Below are 17,870 nucleotides of genomic sequence, written 5' to 3'. Positions count from 1 at the left end.
TAATCGGCAGTTACGCACGACCCTGAGTCGTATCCCGTATTCCCAAGTCGACTCGACCCAAGACTTGTACCAGTGCAACCGCGCCATCGCCACGGTTCCGACGCCACGTATTACGTGCTGAAGTGATATTTAGGCCAGGAGATGCGGGCTCGCATTCAGTTCGAGGGAAACGCTGCACATTTGTAATCCTGAGTGAAACTCTATGATACGTCACATCAATCCATAAATCAAGTACAAGTAACCCAACTCATCCCTCTTTTGCACAACCTTACCTAAAGTCAACTCTCATCCTTACATGTCAAGTACACATCACTCACCCTTTCACCCATCACACCATCCCTCACTTCTCTTACATCACTCTCTCTCTCTCTCTCATCTCTCTCTCATTACTCCCAAGCAACCCCAAGGGAGAGCCAACGTCCATGGCCGCCCAAGGGAGAGAGGAGGCTATGTATGGCCCACTTCCTCTCCCTCTCATCCTAGCCACTCAATTTTCATCTTCAACCATCAAAAGGAAGCCAAGGAGTAAATGAAGCCGTATGAACCAAGAAGGAGGTCGATCGGTGGGTAATTTTATTACTTGATTTGTGATTTGAGGGCCTACATATGTGGGACCCATCTTGATGCATGTGTTGTATCAAAGAGGGACCCATAGTGGCGGGGTCCCTCTGCTACTCCGATCTCCGTCTCTCTCTCTCTCTCTCTCTCTCTCTCTCTCTCTTTCTCTATCTCTCTCTCTCTCTCTCTCTCTCTCTCTCTCCCTTTTGGTATTGGAATGTGGCCCACCTGATCTACATCGTCTGTGTGTGGGCCCTACCTCAGTCCCTATCCATTTGGACGGGCTTTAATGAATTGAAAAAAAAAATATTAGCTTTACCCAAAGCTGGTGGGTCCCACATGTGTAGACCCACCTTGATGTACGTGTGGCATCCACACCATCCACCCATCTTGCTATAGAGATGGTGCAACCCACCATGATACATGTTTTAATGCACACTATGCATCGAGCGAGCCTGACGTGATGTATATAATTTATACATTCACACCGCCCACACATGGATCCGACTTTGATGTATGTATCCGATCCACACCGCCCACCCTCCTTCCCAACTCTTTTTAGGCGTTGAGCCAAAAAATGAAGTTAATTTGAAACTCTAGTAGGCCATACCATCTAAAACTTTATTTTAATAGTGAAAATTATTAGGGCCCACTGCAATATTTTCTATGCATCTAAACATATCCAATATTGGGCTTCTTAAACCCGTCAGGAGCCCAAGAACCCAATCGACGGATTGGATCCCCTTGATTTGGGCCCCGCTTATGAAATACTTCGGATAAAAAAATACAAACAACAGCACTATTGTTGTCAATGTCCAAAGGACGCTGTAGCAAGCAGCGTCCGCTGCTTGGGTTGGTGCAAGGTTAGTGGGCCCCACCTCAGGCCCAACCATGATGTGAGTTGAACATCAACACCGTTCATTTGATGGGTCCCCTTTAATTAGTGGGTCACCCCAAAAATCAGCCGTTCACGGCACTCAGGTGGTCCACACCACCAACAGTAGGGGATTGAACGTTTACCATTTGATAGGTCTTTGTGACCTTATGAACAGATGAGATGGAAATAAACGTTATGGTGGGCCCCACGTGGGACCCACTTACCGTGGAAAGTGGATTGGCTAGCGTACCTCACTAGTAGTCATTGTTGTTATTGTGTTTGACGACAGCAAGGTCTGTGGGATCCTCTTGACGTATGTGTTTCATCTATGCCATCTACGCCATCCACGTGGGGACGGTGGGGCCTGATGTAGTGGTCGTCCACACGTGGGACGTGTGGACCCCACCTCGATGTGTGGGTTTTATATCTACACCGTCCATTGCTGGATGGTGGTAGATGGAGCCTACCTTGATATATTTATTTTAAATCCAGGCCGTCTATCTGCCTTATATCCAGCCGTTTATTTGTGCGGTGGACCCCACCTTGATATAACTGTTTTATTTGCACCGTCTGTGCAGTGGATCCGACCTTAATTGTATTTATTTTACATTCACCGTCTATCAATTTTTTGTGAAATGATGTGTGGGACCCACCTTGATTTATTTATTATAATCCACACCATCCATTTTATTGGTGGGCCATGTGTGTGGACCCCACCATGATGCATATGTTATATCTATACCGTCCATCACATGGACGCTACTGAGTGGAGCGCACTATGATGCATGCGGTTTGTATCCACGGTGCCAGTGCTTCCTCCAGCACGTGGGGCCCACTTGATGATGTGTGGGGGGTCCAAACCGCTCATGGACCCCCACCTTGATTAATGCATTGCGTCCACACCCTCCAACCCATGGACGGTGGATGCGGTTTGGCTGGGGAACCTCACACCAGCTATATAGCTGGTCAATTGACATGAGCAAGTTCTGTGGGTCCCATTTGATGTATGTGATCCCCAAGCTGTCTACCTGTTTTGCCAGCGTGGATACCACCATGATGTAATTGTTTCATCCACACCGTCCAGATTGTTTGGACGGTGCTAGACAATGTTTGAATAGTGTTGATCATCATGTGTGGGCCATGTGTCCCATGGAATGACAGTGTACAATGATACACATTTTACACCAACAACTATTGAAATGATTTTTGATGTGCTCCAAGCCCATTTGAGGCCCACTGGAGCGGCCCATCTATAGGGCCCATCATGATGTATTTTTGGCCCATGTACGGGGACCACCTGTTATGTATTCGAGGCCCATGAGATGTATGTATGGCCCATAGGTTGTAGCCCATTATGAGGTATTAGGCCCATTGATGCGGTCCATTCAATGTATATGAGGCCCGTTAGTGCAATCCATTGATACGGCCCACATAATGTACATTGGCCCATTGGAGCGATCCATGTGATGTAGCCCATAGTGATGTGTATGTAGCCCTTGTATGAGGCCCATTGCAATGTATATTAGGCCTTTGTATGAGGCCATGGGCCCACGATACGTTTGGCTCTATGTAGGCCACCTCTTGGGAGTAATGTTAGTTAAATGTCCACATTGATGGGTAATGATGGTTGAATGTCCACATTGTGACCTTCCCTTAGGCCTTGTAGGCCATTCTCACTGATTCTGATTGTTGAGGCCAATTCTGATTGTCGAGGCTGAGTCAGATTGTTGAGGCCGAGTCTGATTCTGATTCCGATTATCGAGGTCAGTTCCGATTGTTGATACTGATTCCGATTATCGAGGCTGGTTGTTGAGGCCGATTCCGATTGTCAAGCCCGATTGTCGAGGCTGATTCTGATTGTCGAGGATGATTGTCGAGGCCGATTCCGATTGTCCAGGTCGATTGATGAGGCCGATTCCAATTGTCAGACCGATTGTAGAGGCTGATTCTGATTGTTGAGGTTGATTCCAATTGTCGAGGCCAATTGTCGAGGCTGAGTCCGATTGACGAGGCCGATTCTGTTTGTCGAGGCTGATTCTGATTGTCGAGGCTAGGTCTAATTAATGAGGCTGATTCCGTCTGTCGAGGCCGATTCCAATTGTTGAGGCCGATTTCGATTGCTGAGGCCGATTGTCGAGACCCATGTAATGTATATGCGGCCCATGTTTTAAGCCCAATGTGATGTATATGAGGCTCGTGTTTAAGGCCTAATATGATGAATATGAGGTCTATGTGATGAGGCCCATTATGATACGTTTGAGGGCCAATCGATGAAGCCCATTGTGATGTATATTAGGCCCATGTGAGAGGCCCATTGTGATGAGTATTAAGCTCTTGAGTAGGGCCCATGGTGTTGTATATTAGGCCCTTGTGCGAGGCCATGGGTCCACTATATGTTAGACTCTATGTGGGCCATTCCTTGGGAGCAATGTTGGTTAAATGTCCACATTGTTGAGACTGATTGTTGATGCCAATTATTAATACCGATTATGAGTATGTGACAGCTTAACATCATAATACATGCCCACACGCATCATCTGCATGTTTGTTATGAGATATGGTTGACCATTGCATATGTCATTGGGTAAGTTATTATGAAACTCCTTGATAGGCAGAGGTTATCTCACATGAGCGCACGGTATGCGCAGGATTGATGCATGACTGGATTGTATGACCCATGCATCTTGCATTATGTGTTGTGACTACTGTACACCCTAGCGATATTAGGGTCATAGCCCCCACAGGCATATCGTGAATGGCCAGATGGGACACCCAAAATATTTGATTCTAACATACGGGTGTCATAGATGTCCCTAGGTGAAAATTTTTAAACTTCAGTGGCCAAGAGACGCCCCAACGTGTAAATTGAGTGGATACATGAGAGCCCGAGTGCCGAATACTAGGAGGCCGCATCTCCCACGGTGTCGTGGTCGGTTGGGAGGGGGTGTGGCCTTACCCGCCCGAGGGTAGGGGGCATAACTAGGCTGAGTTTGACCAGCTCGTGAATGGGTCCGCTATCGATGTGTCGGGTAGATATTGGTTGACTATTGGCCAGGCGGATAATGTGGTCTCTTCCACTTGCATGGTCGCGCGTCAGTGGGTGGTGATTTGCATGTAAAGTGTACTAGACTCTGGTGATGATCCCAGAGATTAACAGTACTCATATGTGGACTTATTGGACAGGAGTTACATACTCATTCATTCATTCATTCACAATCCACTTGGGCTGATGGTGCGCAACTATTTCATACGTGTGCCTTCATAATGGCCAGGATTTCGGTTGGGGCGCATGACTAATCTGAGATAAGGAGTTTACCACATTGAGTCTTACTATCTAGATTTAGGTATGAGACTGGTTTGGATAGAAGTCCTTGTAGTGGACCCCGTAGCCTGCGATACTACGTACTATCATCCCGACTTCACACTCGAGCATGGTCATTCTATTCGCACCGCATACTTTATTACGTCTCTGGCATATGACATTTTGGGTTATTGTGTTTCTGCATTTATATGGTATAGATACAGTTGACGGTATTCGTGAACTCATTAGGAATTGTATATTGCATTGCATCCTTGGCATCTGATATTTGGTTCTTTATGACTCCTCATTTGCATAGCTTATCTGTATTGTGTACTCTGATATTGATTGACTCATGGACTTGTCAGTATTTCCACTTACTCCGTTTACTTTGATATTACATTCTGAGCACGCATATACTACTCACACACTTTCACCACCCACTAAGCTTTCTATAAGCTTATGCACGATAGATGTGTGTAGGTGGCGTTAGTTGCAGTAGCGTTTAGCTTGGAGTATGCAGCGGACTTCTGCAGCTTTGATTTTTGATATATGTATTTCCCTTTTAACATTGTATTCAAATGATTATATTAGTGGATATGTGATGATGATGTTGCCTTTGTGATTTGGATAAAGTTGTGGTTATGCTTATTATCAGTTAAATGTATGTTGGAAAATCCTCCTTATAGGATCCCAGGATCGGAATCTGGTGTATGGACACTGGGAACCGAGAATGGGGTACTACGAAGGTTGTCGGCACCGAATTCGGCGATCGAAATTTTTTTGAGCCCGGTTTCCGAGTTTGGGGCGTGATAGAAGACTGTATCAGAGCATAACTTGGGAATACCTGAAGATAACATTATATATCTGCTGATAGAGACCCTGCACTCTATGATTGTTGAGAACTTAGAATGGTTAGATCCCCGAGTTCGAATAACTTAGAGATTTTCTGAGTTGAGATTATAAGGCTGCATAGTATTCCCGCTTCGATCATTTCTGATCCAGGATCCGAGGATTAGTATGGTTCACCTTTCTATTGATGAGGCATCTTAGGAGCAAGAGGCTAAGATTCGTTGGTGTTATCCATCTCTCAGGTATATGATTATGTTAGTATGTTGCATTCTAATAGGTTTTCCTCTATTGTAAACTCTGTATTAGTTGTGTCATGTTTTAAATTTCGAGGACAAAATTTTTAATAGGTGGGGAGAGTTGTGAGACCTATATCCTAGCCCATACCATTCCGTAAGCTTTCGCTATCCTCTTGATCGAATTTCAGCGACCCGTGACCTATAATCGACAGTTGCGCGCGACCCTGAGTCGTATCCCGTATTCCTGAGTTGGTTCGGCCTGAGACTTCTATTAGTGTGACCGCGCCGTCGCCGCTGTTCTAATGCTGCGTATTACGCACCGAGGCGATACTCAGGTTAGGAGATGTGGGCTCGCATTCAGTTCGAGAGAAACGCCATAAATTTGTAATCCCGAGGGAATCTCTATGACACATCACATCAATTCATCAATCAAGTACAAGCAACCCAACACATCCCTCTCTTACACAACCTTACCTAAAGTCAACTCTCACCCTTACATGTCAAGTACACATCACTCACCCATTCACCCATCACACCCATCCCTCACTTCTCTTACATCACTCTCTCTCTCTCTCATCTCTCTCTCTCATTACTCCCAAGGGAGAGAGGAGGCTATGTGTTGCCTATTGAGGGTCAAATATTGCATATTAGAGCCCATTTATTGCCTAGATTTATGAACACCATCGTGTTTTCGATGCAGGGTGTATTCACGAGCTTGGATTGAAATAGGATGCTAAAAGCACGGATTTAATGTTCATGAGCACCAAGATAAGGGAAGGACCCCAGGGGACTAAGATCAAAGGATTTACACGCTAGAGATCCGAGAAAATCAAGAAACTGAAGCTCAAATGGCCTGAAAATCGTCCAGAATGTGAGATCACAAGGTTTCCACCATCTGTTCGGCTCGAAAATCCATACATGGCCTGAGGACCATATATTAACCGTATAAGTAAAATTTTAGCCATTGGATCCTTGTGGAAGTGGACCAATGGATAGATTATACCCTAAAAATCATGATTTGGGGCCCACCTAATATCTGTATATTCTTCAATTTTGGTCTCAACCACTTAATTTACATGAGGAAAGGAATGAACGGAGTAGATTCTTTATATACATCAAGGTGTGACCCACCTTACCTGGTGCGTGTGCACAGCACACGCATGGCCGCCGCCCACTGAAACCATCAAGTCGGTCAGCGTTGTGCTGACCGATGAAATTCCAGAAATCAAGAAGACACAACAGCGTCTTCTACATACGGCCACCGAGTCATGCTTATGGGCCCCACACATCAGCCATTTAAAGGATCTGGACCGTCCATTGTGTCCAGAGGGGGAGGGGGGGTGTAACTCTTTCCTAGCTTCCTTTTGGTCTCATACACATACAGACAGGTAGATCAGCGTTCGAATGTAAGATGGACGGTGGAAGAAAAACGTCGGTGGAACACGTCAACACCAATCCAAAACCATCCATTCCTGACTGGTTTTTGGCCAGGAATTCAATGGACGGTGGATTTTATCAAAAACATCACTGTGGGGTCCACTAAACATCACAGCGCCGACACGGAAGCTCTGTTCACAACAGAGGCTACGGGTGATCGATGTGGGCCCCACTCATCGTCCATATAGTTAATCAGAACCGTCCATTCGAATTATAGGAGGATTTAGACCAAGATCTAGTTGATCTTGGTTTAAAACATGACGGACAGAAGGTGAAAAACGAATGGACAACAAAACTATGTTATATGAAATGTTACGTGGGCCACACCAAATCTGAGCCAAATCAATCCATATTTGACCGAAATTCTGATATGAATCCACTAGACGGAGTGGATTTTCTTGCCAGCATTGATTATCGGCTCACCAATCATCACACAAGAAGGGATTGTGTAAGAAAATTCCAGAGTCTTCTCTGCGTAAACAGAGTTGCTTGTTACGCACTCCACCGACCCAACCACCATCAGTACATGCTATAAGAGAGAAAAGAAAGAGGGAGAAGGGGAGGCTTGGGCTGGACGTGAAGCACAGAACGAGGGAGAGAGAGTAGAGTTGTTTTTTTTCTTTTTCTTTTTACTTTTCTTTTGTTTATTTTATTTTTGTTTAAGAGATTTAGCCTAATCATGTTGATAGACTAAACCTCTTAGCTAGGGCTAAGAGGTGAAGCTTGTAGCATGATTAGGGTGTTAGTTTTACTTTGATTCATGGTTATTGAACTCTTATGGCTTCTAGTTTGATTATTAAGGAATACTTTTAGTTTTTAATGGTTTATTGTGACTCAAATTACAGTAGATCTGCAATAGCTTTGAGTATATTCTTTTCATTATGAGATTGTGAATTTAGGAGGCGCCGTTGTTTGCCATCGTCTCATGGGCATGGTTGGCTGATGGAACCCTTCCTAACTTTCACAATTCTCTCATGATTGGCTGTGAGATTGGTAAATTGCTGTTGTTTGCCATAGTCTCCTGGGCATGGTTAGGTGACAGAATCACTTCCAAATCTTCACCAATCTTATCTGTTGATGATTAGATTCATGAGAAGTTTAGAAATCTGACAAATCTCTTCTTACCAACTGGATAAGATAGGACTCTGATTCTAGTTGTGTCCCTAAATCAGTGCAAGGTAACTTTCCAATTGCTACAAGTGGATCCTTGGCACCCTACTTTCCTACCTCTAAATTCGTTAAGTTTTAGATTAATATTTCACCATTATTCCTTAAATCCTATTCAATTTAGATTTCATCTTATTCTAGTTTAGTCTATTTAGTTTCAGATTACGAACAGGTTTCAGTCCCTTGGGATTCGACCTCAATCTCACTGAGTTTATTACTACATCACAACCCTATACTTGGGGAGTGAACAAGTTTTTGGCACCGTTGCTGGGGACTGACGGCTACGTATTGTTGAAATTAGTTGGTTTTAGAATTAAATTACGATTAGGATTTTACTAACTTTAGTTTTAGATTTTTCTTTCTATTTGATTGTTAGAACAACTTTACTATTTTGTAGGGTCATCGATAGGTCTTCTAAATTGGTAACTTCGTCCTAATTTCTCTACTTTCTCTATTTTTTAGATTAGGTCTTATCTCCTAGATATTAACTTGGTTTGTTTTGGGTTGCAGGATCTTCACTTAGGATTTCAAATTCGGTAACTTCTTTCCATCCTTCCTCTTTATTTTTAGAATTCATTTCCATTCTTCTTAGGTCTAGGTTTCGAATCTAATTTGAGGGCTACGATTGTTTCATGCCTAAGTAAGTTTGTGATAACACTCGAGGTCTCTTGACAGAAGGGGGATTAGTTGAGGGGTTAACTGTCCATCACAGGACTAGACATTGCTCGAGGTCCTTAGAGTTAATTAAAGTAATGGCTGCAAATCAACCAGAAACACTACCCTCACCTAGGGTGGAGGACATTCAGGATGAGAATGAGGTGCATCAAGCACCCCCGCCTCGTACCTTACGAGATTATTTACAACCGGCGGGGGTGAGTACGCCCTCATGCATGATTTTTTCTAAAAATACAGGACATATGAAAATCAGCCAGGGGTTATCCAACTCCTTCCTAAATTCCATGGGCTTGAATCAGAAAGTCCATACATACATTTGAAAGAGTTCGATGAGATTGTAGCCACTTTATACTTTCCTAATGTATCTGAGGATACAGTCAGGCTGAAACTCTTTCCCTTTTCCTTGAAGGAGAAGGCTAAGACGTGGTTACATTCACTGCGTCCTAGATCCATTGGCACATGGAATGATATGCAGAGGGAATTCATAAAGAAATTTTTTCCATATCACAAAACGATTACCCTTAGAAAAGCAATCATGAACTTCGCCCAAAAGGAGGATAAAACATTCTTCCAATGTTAGGAAAGGTTCAAGGATCTTGTCAGTTCATGCCCACAATATGGCTTTGAAACGTGACACATTACAAACTTTTTCTATGATGGACTGACATCTTCCATGCGCCAATTGGTCAAGACAATGTGTAATGGAGAATTCATGAATAAAGATGTCGATGAGGTATGGGATTACCTCGATAGCCTTGCTGAAAAAACACAATCATGGGACCATTACCCAAATTCGAACACCACGTCTAGGCTGAATCAATCTAAGGAGAAAGGTGGATTGTATCTCTTGAAAGAAGAGGATGGCTTCAATTATAAAGTGACTAATCTCATAAGAAAATTCGAGGCTATGGAAGGAAAGAAAGATAAGGTTAATGAAATTACTTGCGGCATTTGTGATTGCAACATTCACACAACTGAAAATTGTCCTACAATACCTGCCTTTCGAGAAGTGTTGAATGAACAAGCCAATGCCCTAAATAACTATCAAAGACCTTTCAATGGACCTACCTCTAACACGTACAATCCCGGTTGGAAAAATCATCCAAATTTTAATTGGTGGAATGGACAAACTGCTACCCCTCAAGGTTTCTTTAATCAAACTTCACAACAGCAACAAGAGAAACCTCAAGAGGATCCGATTCTAAAACATTTAGAAAAGCAAGATCTTTTCAATCAGGGTATGCTACAAACCTTGTAAGACCTTAACAAAACATTACGAGGACGTAAGGCTGAAAATACGATTGGGAATAAGGGGAGCCTCCCAGCTCAACCTCTTCCCAATCCAAAGCTGCATTATGAAGTTGACAACCCAAGCTCTTCAAATCAAATGGAGCACGCCAAATCCATCACCACTCTTAGGAGTGGGAAGATTATCAATAAAACCCTTCCGGTTAGGCCTGAAAAGCCTCAAGAATCAGAAGAGGACAACAATGATGGATCTAGTAATGCCCTACAAAAATTAGAATCGAAACTTCTCGAGAAGCCAGTTGCTCCATTTCCCCAATGGTTAGTCTCACCAAAACCTCTCTTTAACTCTCAGGATATTCTAGAGGTGTTGAAACAAGTGAAAGTCAACATTCCTCTACTTGATGTCGTAAAACAAATACCTTCATATGCCAAATTCCTGAAAGACTTATGTACGACCAAAAGACGGCAGAATATTCAAAAGAAAGTCTTCTTGACTGAGAAAGTGAGTGTCATCCTAAATCAAGATGTGCCGCAGAAATTCAAAGATCCCGGTAGCCTAACCATATCATGTGTAATCGGGGACTATCGAATTGATCACGCACTTCTTAACTTGGGAGCGAGCATCAATTTGATTCCCTACTCGGTATACGAACAGCTAGGTTTGGGTGAATTAAAACCCACCCTAACTACACTACAACTTGCTGATCGCTCTGATCGTGTACGAAGAGGGATAATTGAGGATGTGTTGGTCCAGGTCGATAGATTTTACTACCCTGTAGATTTTATCATCCTGGACACCGAACTCATCAGTAACATAAGTACTCAGATTCCTATCATTCTTGGTCATCCATTCCTTGCTACTTCAAACGCAATTATCAATTGCAGGAATAGTGTCATGACTGTCTTTTGGGAATATAACATTGGAGTCAAACATCTTTTTCAATAACGGCAGAAACTTAGAGGATGATGACAATTTCCATGACATTAACATGATTGACTCTTTCTTGGAAGATACGACACCTCTGACCTTATCCTCTAGCTCTCTAGAGACGTGTCTGGCACACTCCCCTGACTTGGATGATGACATGATTAGGGAGACGTGTGCCTTGCTTGATACTGCGCCGGTACTTAAAGTTAATTAGTGGAAGCCACAATTTGAAGAATTGTCCCAAACTGATGTCATGCCTCTATCGTCTAACCTCAAGCCACCGACGCTTGACCTCAAACCTTTACCTTTTGATTTAGAATATGCTTATTTAGGTCAAAAAGAGACATACTCAGTGGTGATTTCATCTCACCTTGAAAATAAATAAGAGAGTATGCTCATTTCTACTCTCGAAGAAGATAAAGGAGTTATTGGACATATCATCACAGATCTCGATAGGATGAATGAACTCCTTTCAACTGAACGTTTCGACTCTTTAGATGATTGCTTGGCACACTTTGCAGATTCAATCGATCCCATGATACAAGAAATAGTGGATGCCTCGCAAGACAATACCTCGGTAGTTGTGACGGACTGAGAGAACCCTTATTCTGAAGTACATCTTCCCCTAGATACTAAATGTTTACCATTAAAGGAGGAGGAGCTGAAAATTGAACTAAAGAGTGAAACTTCGGCGTGTGTTGAGACTACACCACCCACTCAAAATTTTTCTAAATTTCATCTACTTGTAGTCTCTGATTCATCATGGTGTACTAACTTCAAAATTTTATCTGCCACAGGTGAATCGTATATACTTTAGACACTTCAGATAAATTAAAAGAAAACTTTATGCTGAGGTCCCTCAATTTCTATGGACATTTACGCTCCAGGACATCCAAGCCTACTACAAAATGGGCTTTTGGATGATCTTGTTGAAAAACCTTCTGAGAAATTTACCAAGATACTGGCCAACAGAAGAACCTAGATACATGATTGAGTAGATTTTTCGTGATTTCACAATTGAGGATTAGAATTTACTACTTTCATAAGACTAGGGTAGTTTGCTTTATGCCGTTATAGGATAAACGGTGTTATGCTATTAGGTTAGTTTGCTTCATGCATTGTTTTAGGATAGTTTACTTTCGTGTCCTCACTCTCGTACTAACCTGCTCTCATGTTAAGATCTCTTGAAAAGTCTCTCTCTCTCGATTCGTTATCCAGGTACTATCTTCCCATCACTTTTCCTTTACTTTCGTTGTCCCATGTGCATTGCATGCTCATATCTTTTACATTGAGGACAATGTAGATTTTAGGTTGGGTGTGGGAGATTACGTTTTTTAATCAGTGTCTTTTTGGTCTTGAGCAAAAATTGTGAAATTTTTTATTTTTCTGGAATTTCTTGTGAATTCGAAATGATTTTGACGGCAATCTAGGGCACTTAGAATTTCAAGACATGTGATGTTAGTAATTTATGACTCTGATTCACTATCTGTTAGATTTCACAGTTAAGTTTGAATTGTTAATCTAGAATTAGAAGTTGTAAACATTGATAGAGTCATACCACATCTCACTTACATATGAAGGTTTCAGTTCGATATTAAAGGATTAACTTGGTAATCACTAAGCACAAAAGGAACCAACCTGCGGAGTTCTACCATCATGTTTATAAAGAAGAATTGAAAGGGTTGGGCGAATAGTCTTCATCATAGGTTTGCTCCCTATAGGTGAAGGTTGATTCCCCAAGAATGACAGTCGGAAAGGGCTAGGCGAATGGCCTTTACCATAGGTTTGCTCCCTATAGGTGAGGATTTAATTCCCCTCCTTCACATTACTTTTAATTAAAAAAATAAAAAAGTTAGAATTTATGAGGCAGATTTTCATTCAGGTTTTGGTTGTCATGAATCCTCTTATTGGTTACCAATGATATCCTGAAATAGAGAAGTGAATTTTAATGATGATAAGCCGAGATTAGATTATACACTCATGGATCCTAATGTTTAGAATTTTTTCTAATTGATGGATTAATACTTTAAACTTGACTATGAAATTTACCGTGCGCTCGAGTCCAGGGGATAGTAATGCCCAACATTCATGAATCTTAGAATTCTAGTACCTGGAGTGTTTTCCAAAAATCACTTGAGCTCATAGAAATCATCCTATAAGTCTCAATTTAATTTTCATATACTTTGCTCGGGACTAGCAAGATGCTAGTTGGGGGTTGTGTTGAGGGTCAAATATTGCATATTAGAGCCCATTTATTGCCTGGATTTATGAACACAGTACTTTTTAATGACTCAATTTAATCGTGTTTTTGATGCAGGGTGTATTCAGGAGCTTGGATTGAAATAGGATGCTAAAAGCATGGATTTAATGCTCATGAGGCACCAAGATAAGGGAAGGACCCCAGGGGACCAAGATCAAAGGATTTACACGCCAGAGATCCGAGAAAATCGAGAAACTGAAGCTCAAGTGGCCTAAAAATCATCCAGAATGTGAGATCACAGGGTTTCCACCATCCGTTCGGCTCGAAAATCCATACATGGCCTGAGGACCATATATTAACCGTATAAGTAAAATTTTAGCCATTGGATCCTTGTGTAAGTGGTCCAATGGATAGATCAGACCCTAAAATCATATTTGGGGCCCACCTGATATCTGGATATTCTTCAATTTTGGTCTCAACCACTTAATTTACATGAGGAAAGGAATGAGCAGAGCGGATTCTTTATATACATCAAGGTGGGACCCACCTTACCTGGTGCGTGTGCACAGCACACGCATGGCCGCCGCCCACCGAAACCATCAAGTCGGTCAGCGTTGTGCTGACCGACGAAATTCCAGAAATCAAGAAGACGCAACAGCGTCTTCTATGCACTGCCGCCGAGTCATGCTTGTGGGCCCCACACATCAGCCATTTGAAGGATCTGGACCGTCCATTGTGTCCAGAGGGGGGGTGTAACTCTTTCCTAGCTTCCTTTTGGTCTCATGCATGTACACACAGGTAGATCAGCGTTCGAACATAAGATGGACGGCGGAAGAAAAACGTCAGTGGAACACGTCAACAACAATCCAAAACCATCCATTCCTGTTTGGTTTTTGGCCAGGAATTCAATGGACAGGGTGGATTTTATCAAAAACATCACTGTGGGGTCCACCAAACATCACAGCGCCGACGCGGAAGCTCTGTTCACAACAGAGGCTGCGGGTGATTGTTGTGGGCCCCACTCATCGTCCGTATAGTTAATCAGAACCGTCCATTCGAATTATAGGAGGATTTAGACCAAGATCTAGTTGATCTTGGTTTGAAACATGACAGACAGAAGGTGAAAAATGAATGGACGACAAAACTATGTTACATGAAACATTATGTGGGCCACTCCAAATCTGAGCCGAATCAATCCATATCTGACCGAAATTCTGACATGAATCCACTAGACGGAGTGGATTTTCTTGCCAGCATTGATTATGGGCTCACCAATCATCACACAAGAAGGGATTGCATAAGAAAATTCCAGAGTCTTCTCTGCGTAAATAGAGTTGCTTGTTACGCACTCCACCGACCCAGCCACCATCAGTACATGCTATAAGAGAGAAAAGAAAGAGGGAGAAGGGGAGGCTTGGGCTGGACGTGGAGCACAGAACGAGGGAGAGAGAGTAGAGTTGTTTTTTTTCTTTTTCTTTTTACTTTTCTTTTGTTTATTTTATTTTTGTTTAAGGGATTTAGCCTAATCATGTTGCTAGACTAAACCTCTTAGCTAGGGCTAAGAGGTGAAGCTTGTAGCGTGATTGGGGTATTAGTTTTACTTTGATTCATGGTTATTGAACTCTTATGGATTCTAGTTTGATTATTAAGGAATACTTTTCGTTTTTAATAGTTTATTGTGACTCAAATTACAGTAGATCTGCAATAGCTTTGAGTATATTCTTTTCATTATGAGATTGTGAATTTAAGAGGCGCTGTTGTTCGCCATCATCTCATGGGCATGGTTGGCTGATGGAACCCTTCCTAACTTTCACAATTCTCTCATGATTGGCTGTGAGATTGGTAAATTGCTGTTGTTTGCCATAGTCTCCTGGGCATGGTTAGGTGACGAAATCACTTCCAAATCTTCACCAATCCTATCTGTTGATGATTAGATTCATGAGAAGTTTAGAAATCTGACAAAACTCTTCTTACCAACTGGATAAGATAGGACTCTGATTCCCGTTGTGTCCCTAAATCCGTGCAAGGTAACTTCCCAATTGCTACAAGTGGATCCTTGGCACCCTACTTTCCTACCTCTGAATTCGTTAAGTTTTAGATTAATATTTCACCATTATTCCTTAAATTTTATTCGATTTAGATTTCATCTTATTCTAGTTTAGTCTATTTAGTTTCAGATTACGTACAGGTTTCAGTCCCTTGGGATTCGACCTCGGTCTCACTGAGTTTATTACTACATCACAACCCTATACTTGGGGTGTGAACATGGCCCACTTCCTATCCCTCTAATTCTAGCCACTCAATTTTCATCTTCAACCATTGAAAGGAAGCCAAGTAGCAAAAGAAGCCATAGGAGACAAGAAGGAGGCTGATCGGTGGGTGATTTTATTACTTGATTTGTGATTTGAGGGCCCATATATGTGGGACCCATCTTGATGCATGTGTTGTATCAAAGAGGGACCCATAGTGGCGGGGTCCCTCCACTACTCCGATCTCCGTCTCTCTCTCTTTTTCTCTCTCTCTCTCTCTCCCTTGCTCTGTCCCTTTTCGTATTGGAACGTGGCCCACCTGATCTAGACCGTCCGTGTGTGGGCCCTACCTCATATCCTATCCATTTGGACAGGCCTCAATGAATTGAAAACACAAATATCAGCTTTACCCAGAGTTGGTGGATCCCACATGTGCGGACCCACCTTGATGTATGTGTGACATCCACACCATCCATCCATCTTGCTGCCGAGATGGTGGAACCCACCGTGATATATGTTTTAATGCACACTGTGCATCTAGCGAGCCTAATGTGATGTATATAATTTATACATTCACACCGCCGACACATGGATCCGACTTTGATGTATGTACCCGATCCACACCGCTCACCCTCCTTCCCAACTCATTTTAGGCGTTGAGCCGAAAAATGAAGTTAATCCGAAACTCTAGTAGGCCATACCATCTAAAACTTTATTTTAATAGTGAAAGTTATTAGGGTCCACTGTGATGTTTTCTATGCATCAAAACATATCCAATATTGGGCTTCTTAGACCCGTCACAAGCCCATGAACCCAACCGACGGACTGGATCCCCTTGTATTGGGCCCCGCTTATGAAATACTTCAGATAAACAAAAAAACCTAATACAAACAGCAGACACCGTTGCTGTCGGCGTCCAGAGGACACTTCAGCAAGCAGCGTCCGCTACTTGGGTTGGCGCAGGGTCAGTGGACCCCACCTCAGGCCCCACCATGATGTGAGTTGAACATCAACACCGTGCATTTGATGGGTCCCCTTTAATTATTGGGTCACCCCAAAAATCAGCCGTTCATGGCACTCAGGTGGTCCACACCACCAACAGTAGGGGATTGAATGTCTACCATTTGATGGGTCTTTGTGACATTATGAACAGATTAGATGGAAATAAACGTTATGGTGAGCCCCACGTGGGACCCACTTACCGTGGAAAGTGGATTGGCTGGCGTACCTCACTAGCAGCCATTGCTGATGCTATGTTTGACGTCAGCAAGGTCTGTGGGACCCTCTTGACGTATGTGTTTCCTGTATGCCATCTATGTCGTCCATGTGGGGACGATGGGGCCTAATGTAGTGGTCGTCCACCTGTGGGACATGTGGACCCCACCTTGATGTGTGGGTTTTATATCTACAGCGTCCATTGCTGGATGGTGGTAGATGGAGCCTACCTTGATATATTTATTTTAAATCCAAGCCGTCTATCTGCCTTATATCCAGCTGTTTATCTATGCAGTGGACCCCACCTTGATATAACTGTTTTATTTACACCGTCTGTGTAGTGGATCCCACCTTAATTGTATTTATTTTACATCCACCGTCCATCAAATTTTTGTGAAGTGATGTGTGGAACCCTCCTTGATTTATTTATTATAATCCACATCGTCTATTTTATTGGGGGCCATGTGTGTGGACCCCACCACAATGCATATGTTATATCTGTACCATCCATCAAATGGACGCTACTGGGTGGAGTGCACAATGATGCATGTGGTTTGTATCCATGGTGCCCGTGCTTCCTCCAGCACGTGGGGCCCACTTAATGATGTGTGTGGGGTCCAAACCGTTCATAGACCCCACCTTGATTAATGCATTACATCTGCACTGTCCAACCCATGGATGGTGGATGCGGTTTGGCTAGGGAACCTCACACCAGTTATATAACTGGTCAGTTGATGTGAGCAAGTTCTGTGGGTCCCATTTAATGTATGTGATCCCCAAACCATTCACCTGTTTTACCAGCGTGGATACCACCATGATGTAATTGTTTCATCCACACCGTCCAGACTGTCTGGACGGTGCTGGACAATGTTTGGACAGTGTTAATCATCATATGTGGGTCATGTACCCCATGGAATGACAGTGTACAAT

The sequence above is a fragment of the Magnolia sinica genome, chromosome 12 (assembly GCF_029962835.1).
Source record: "Magnolia sinica isolate HGM2019 chromosome 12, MsV1, whole genome shotgun sequence".
In the NCBI taxonomy this organism is placed as follows: domain Eukaryota; kingdom Viridiplantae; phylum Streptophyta; class Magnoliopsida; order Magnoliales; family Magnoliaceae; genus Magnolia; species Magnolia sinica.
This window is presented reverse-complemented; position numbering follows the sequence as displayed.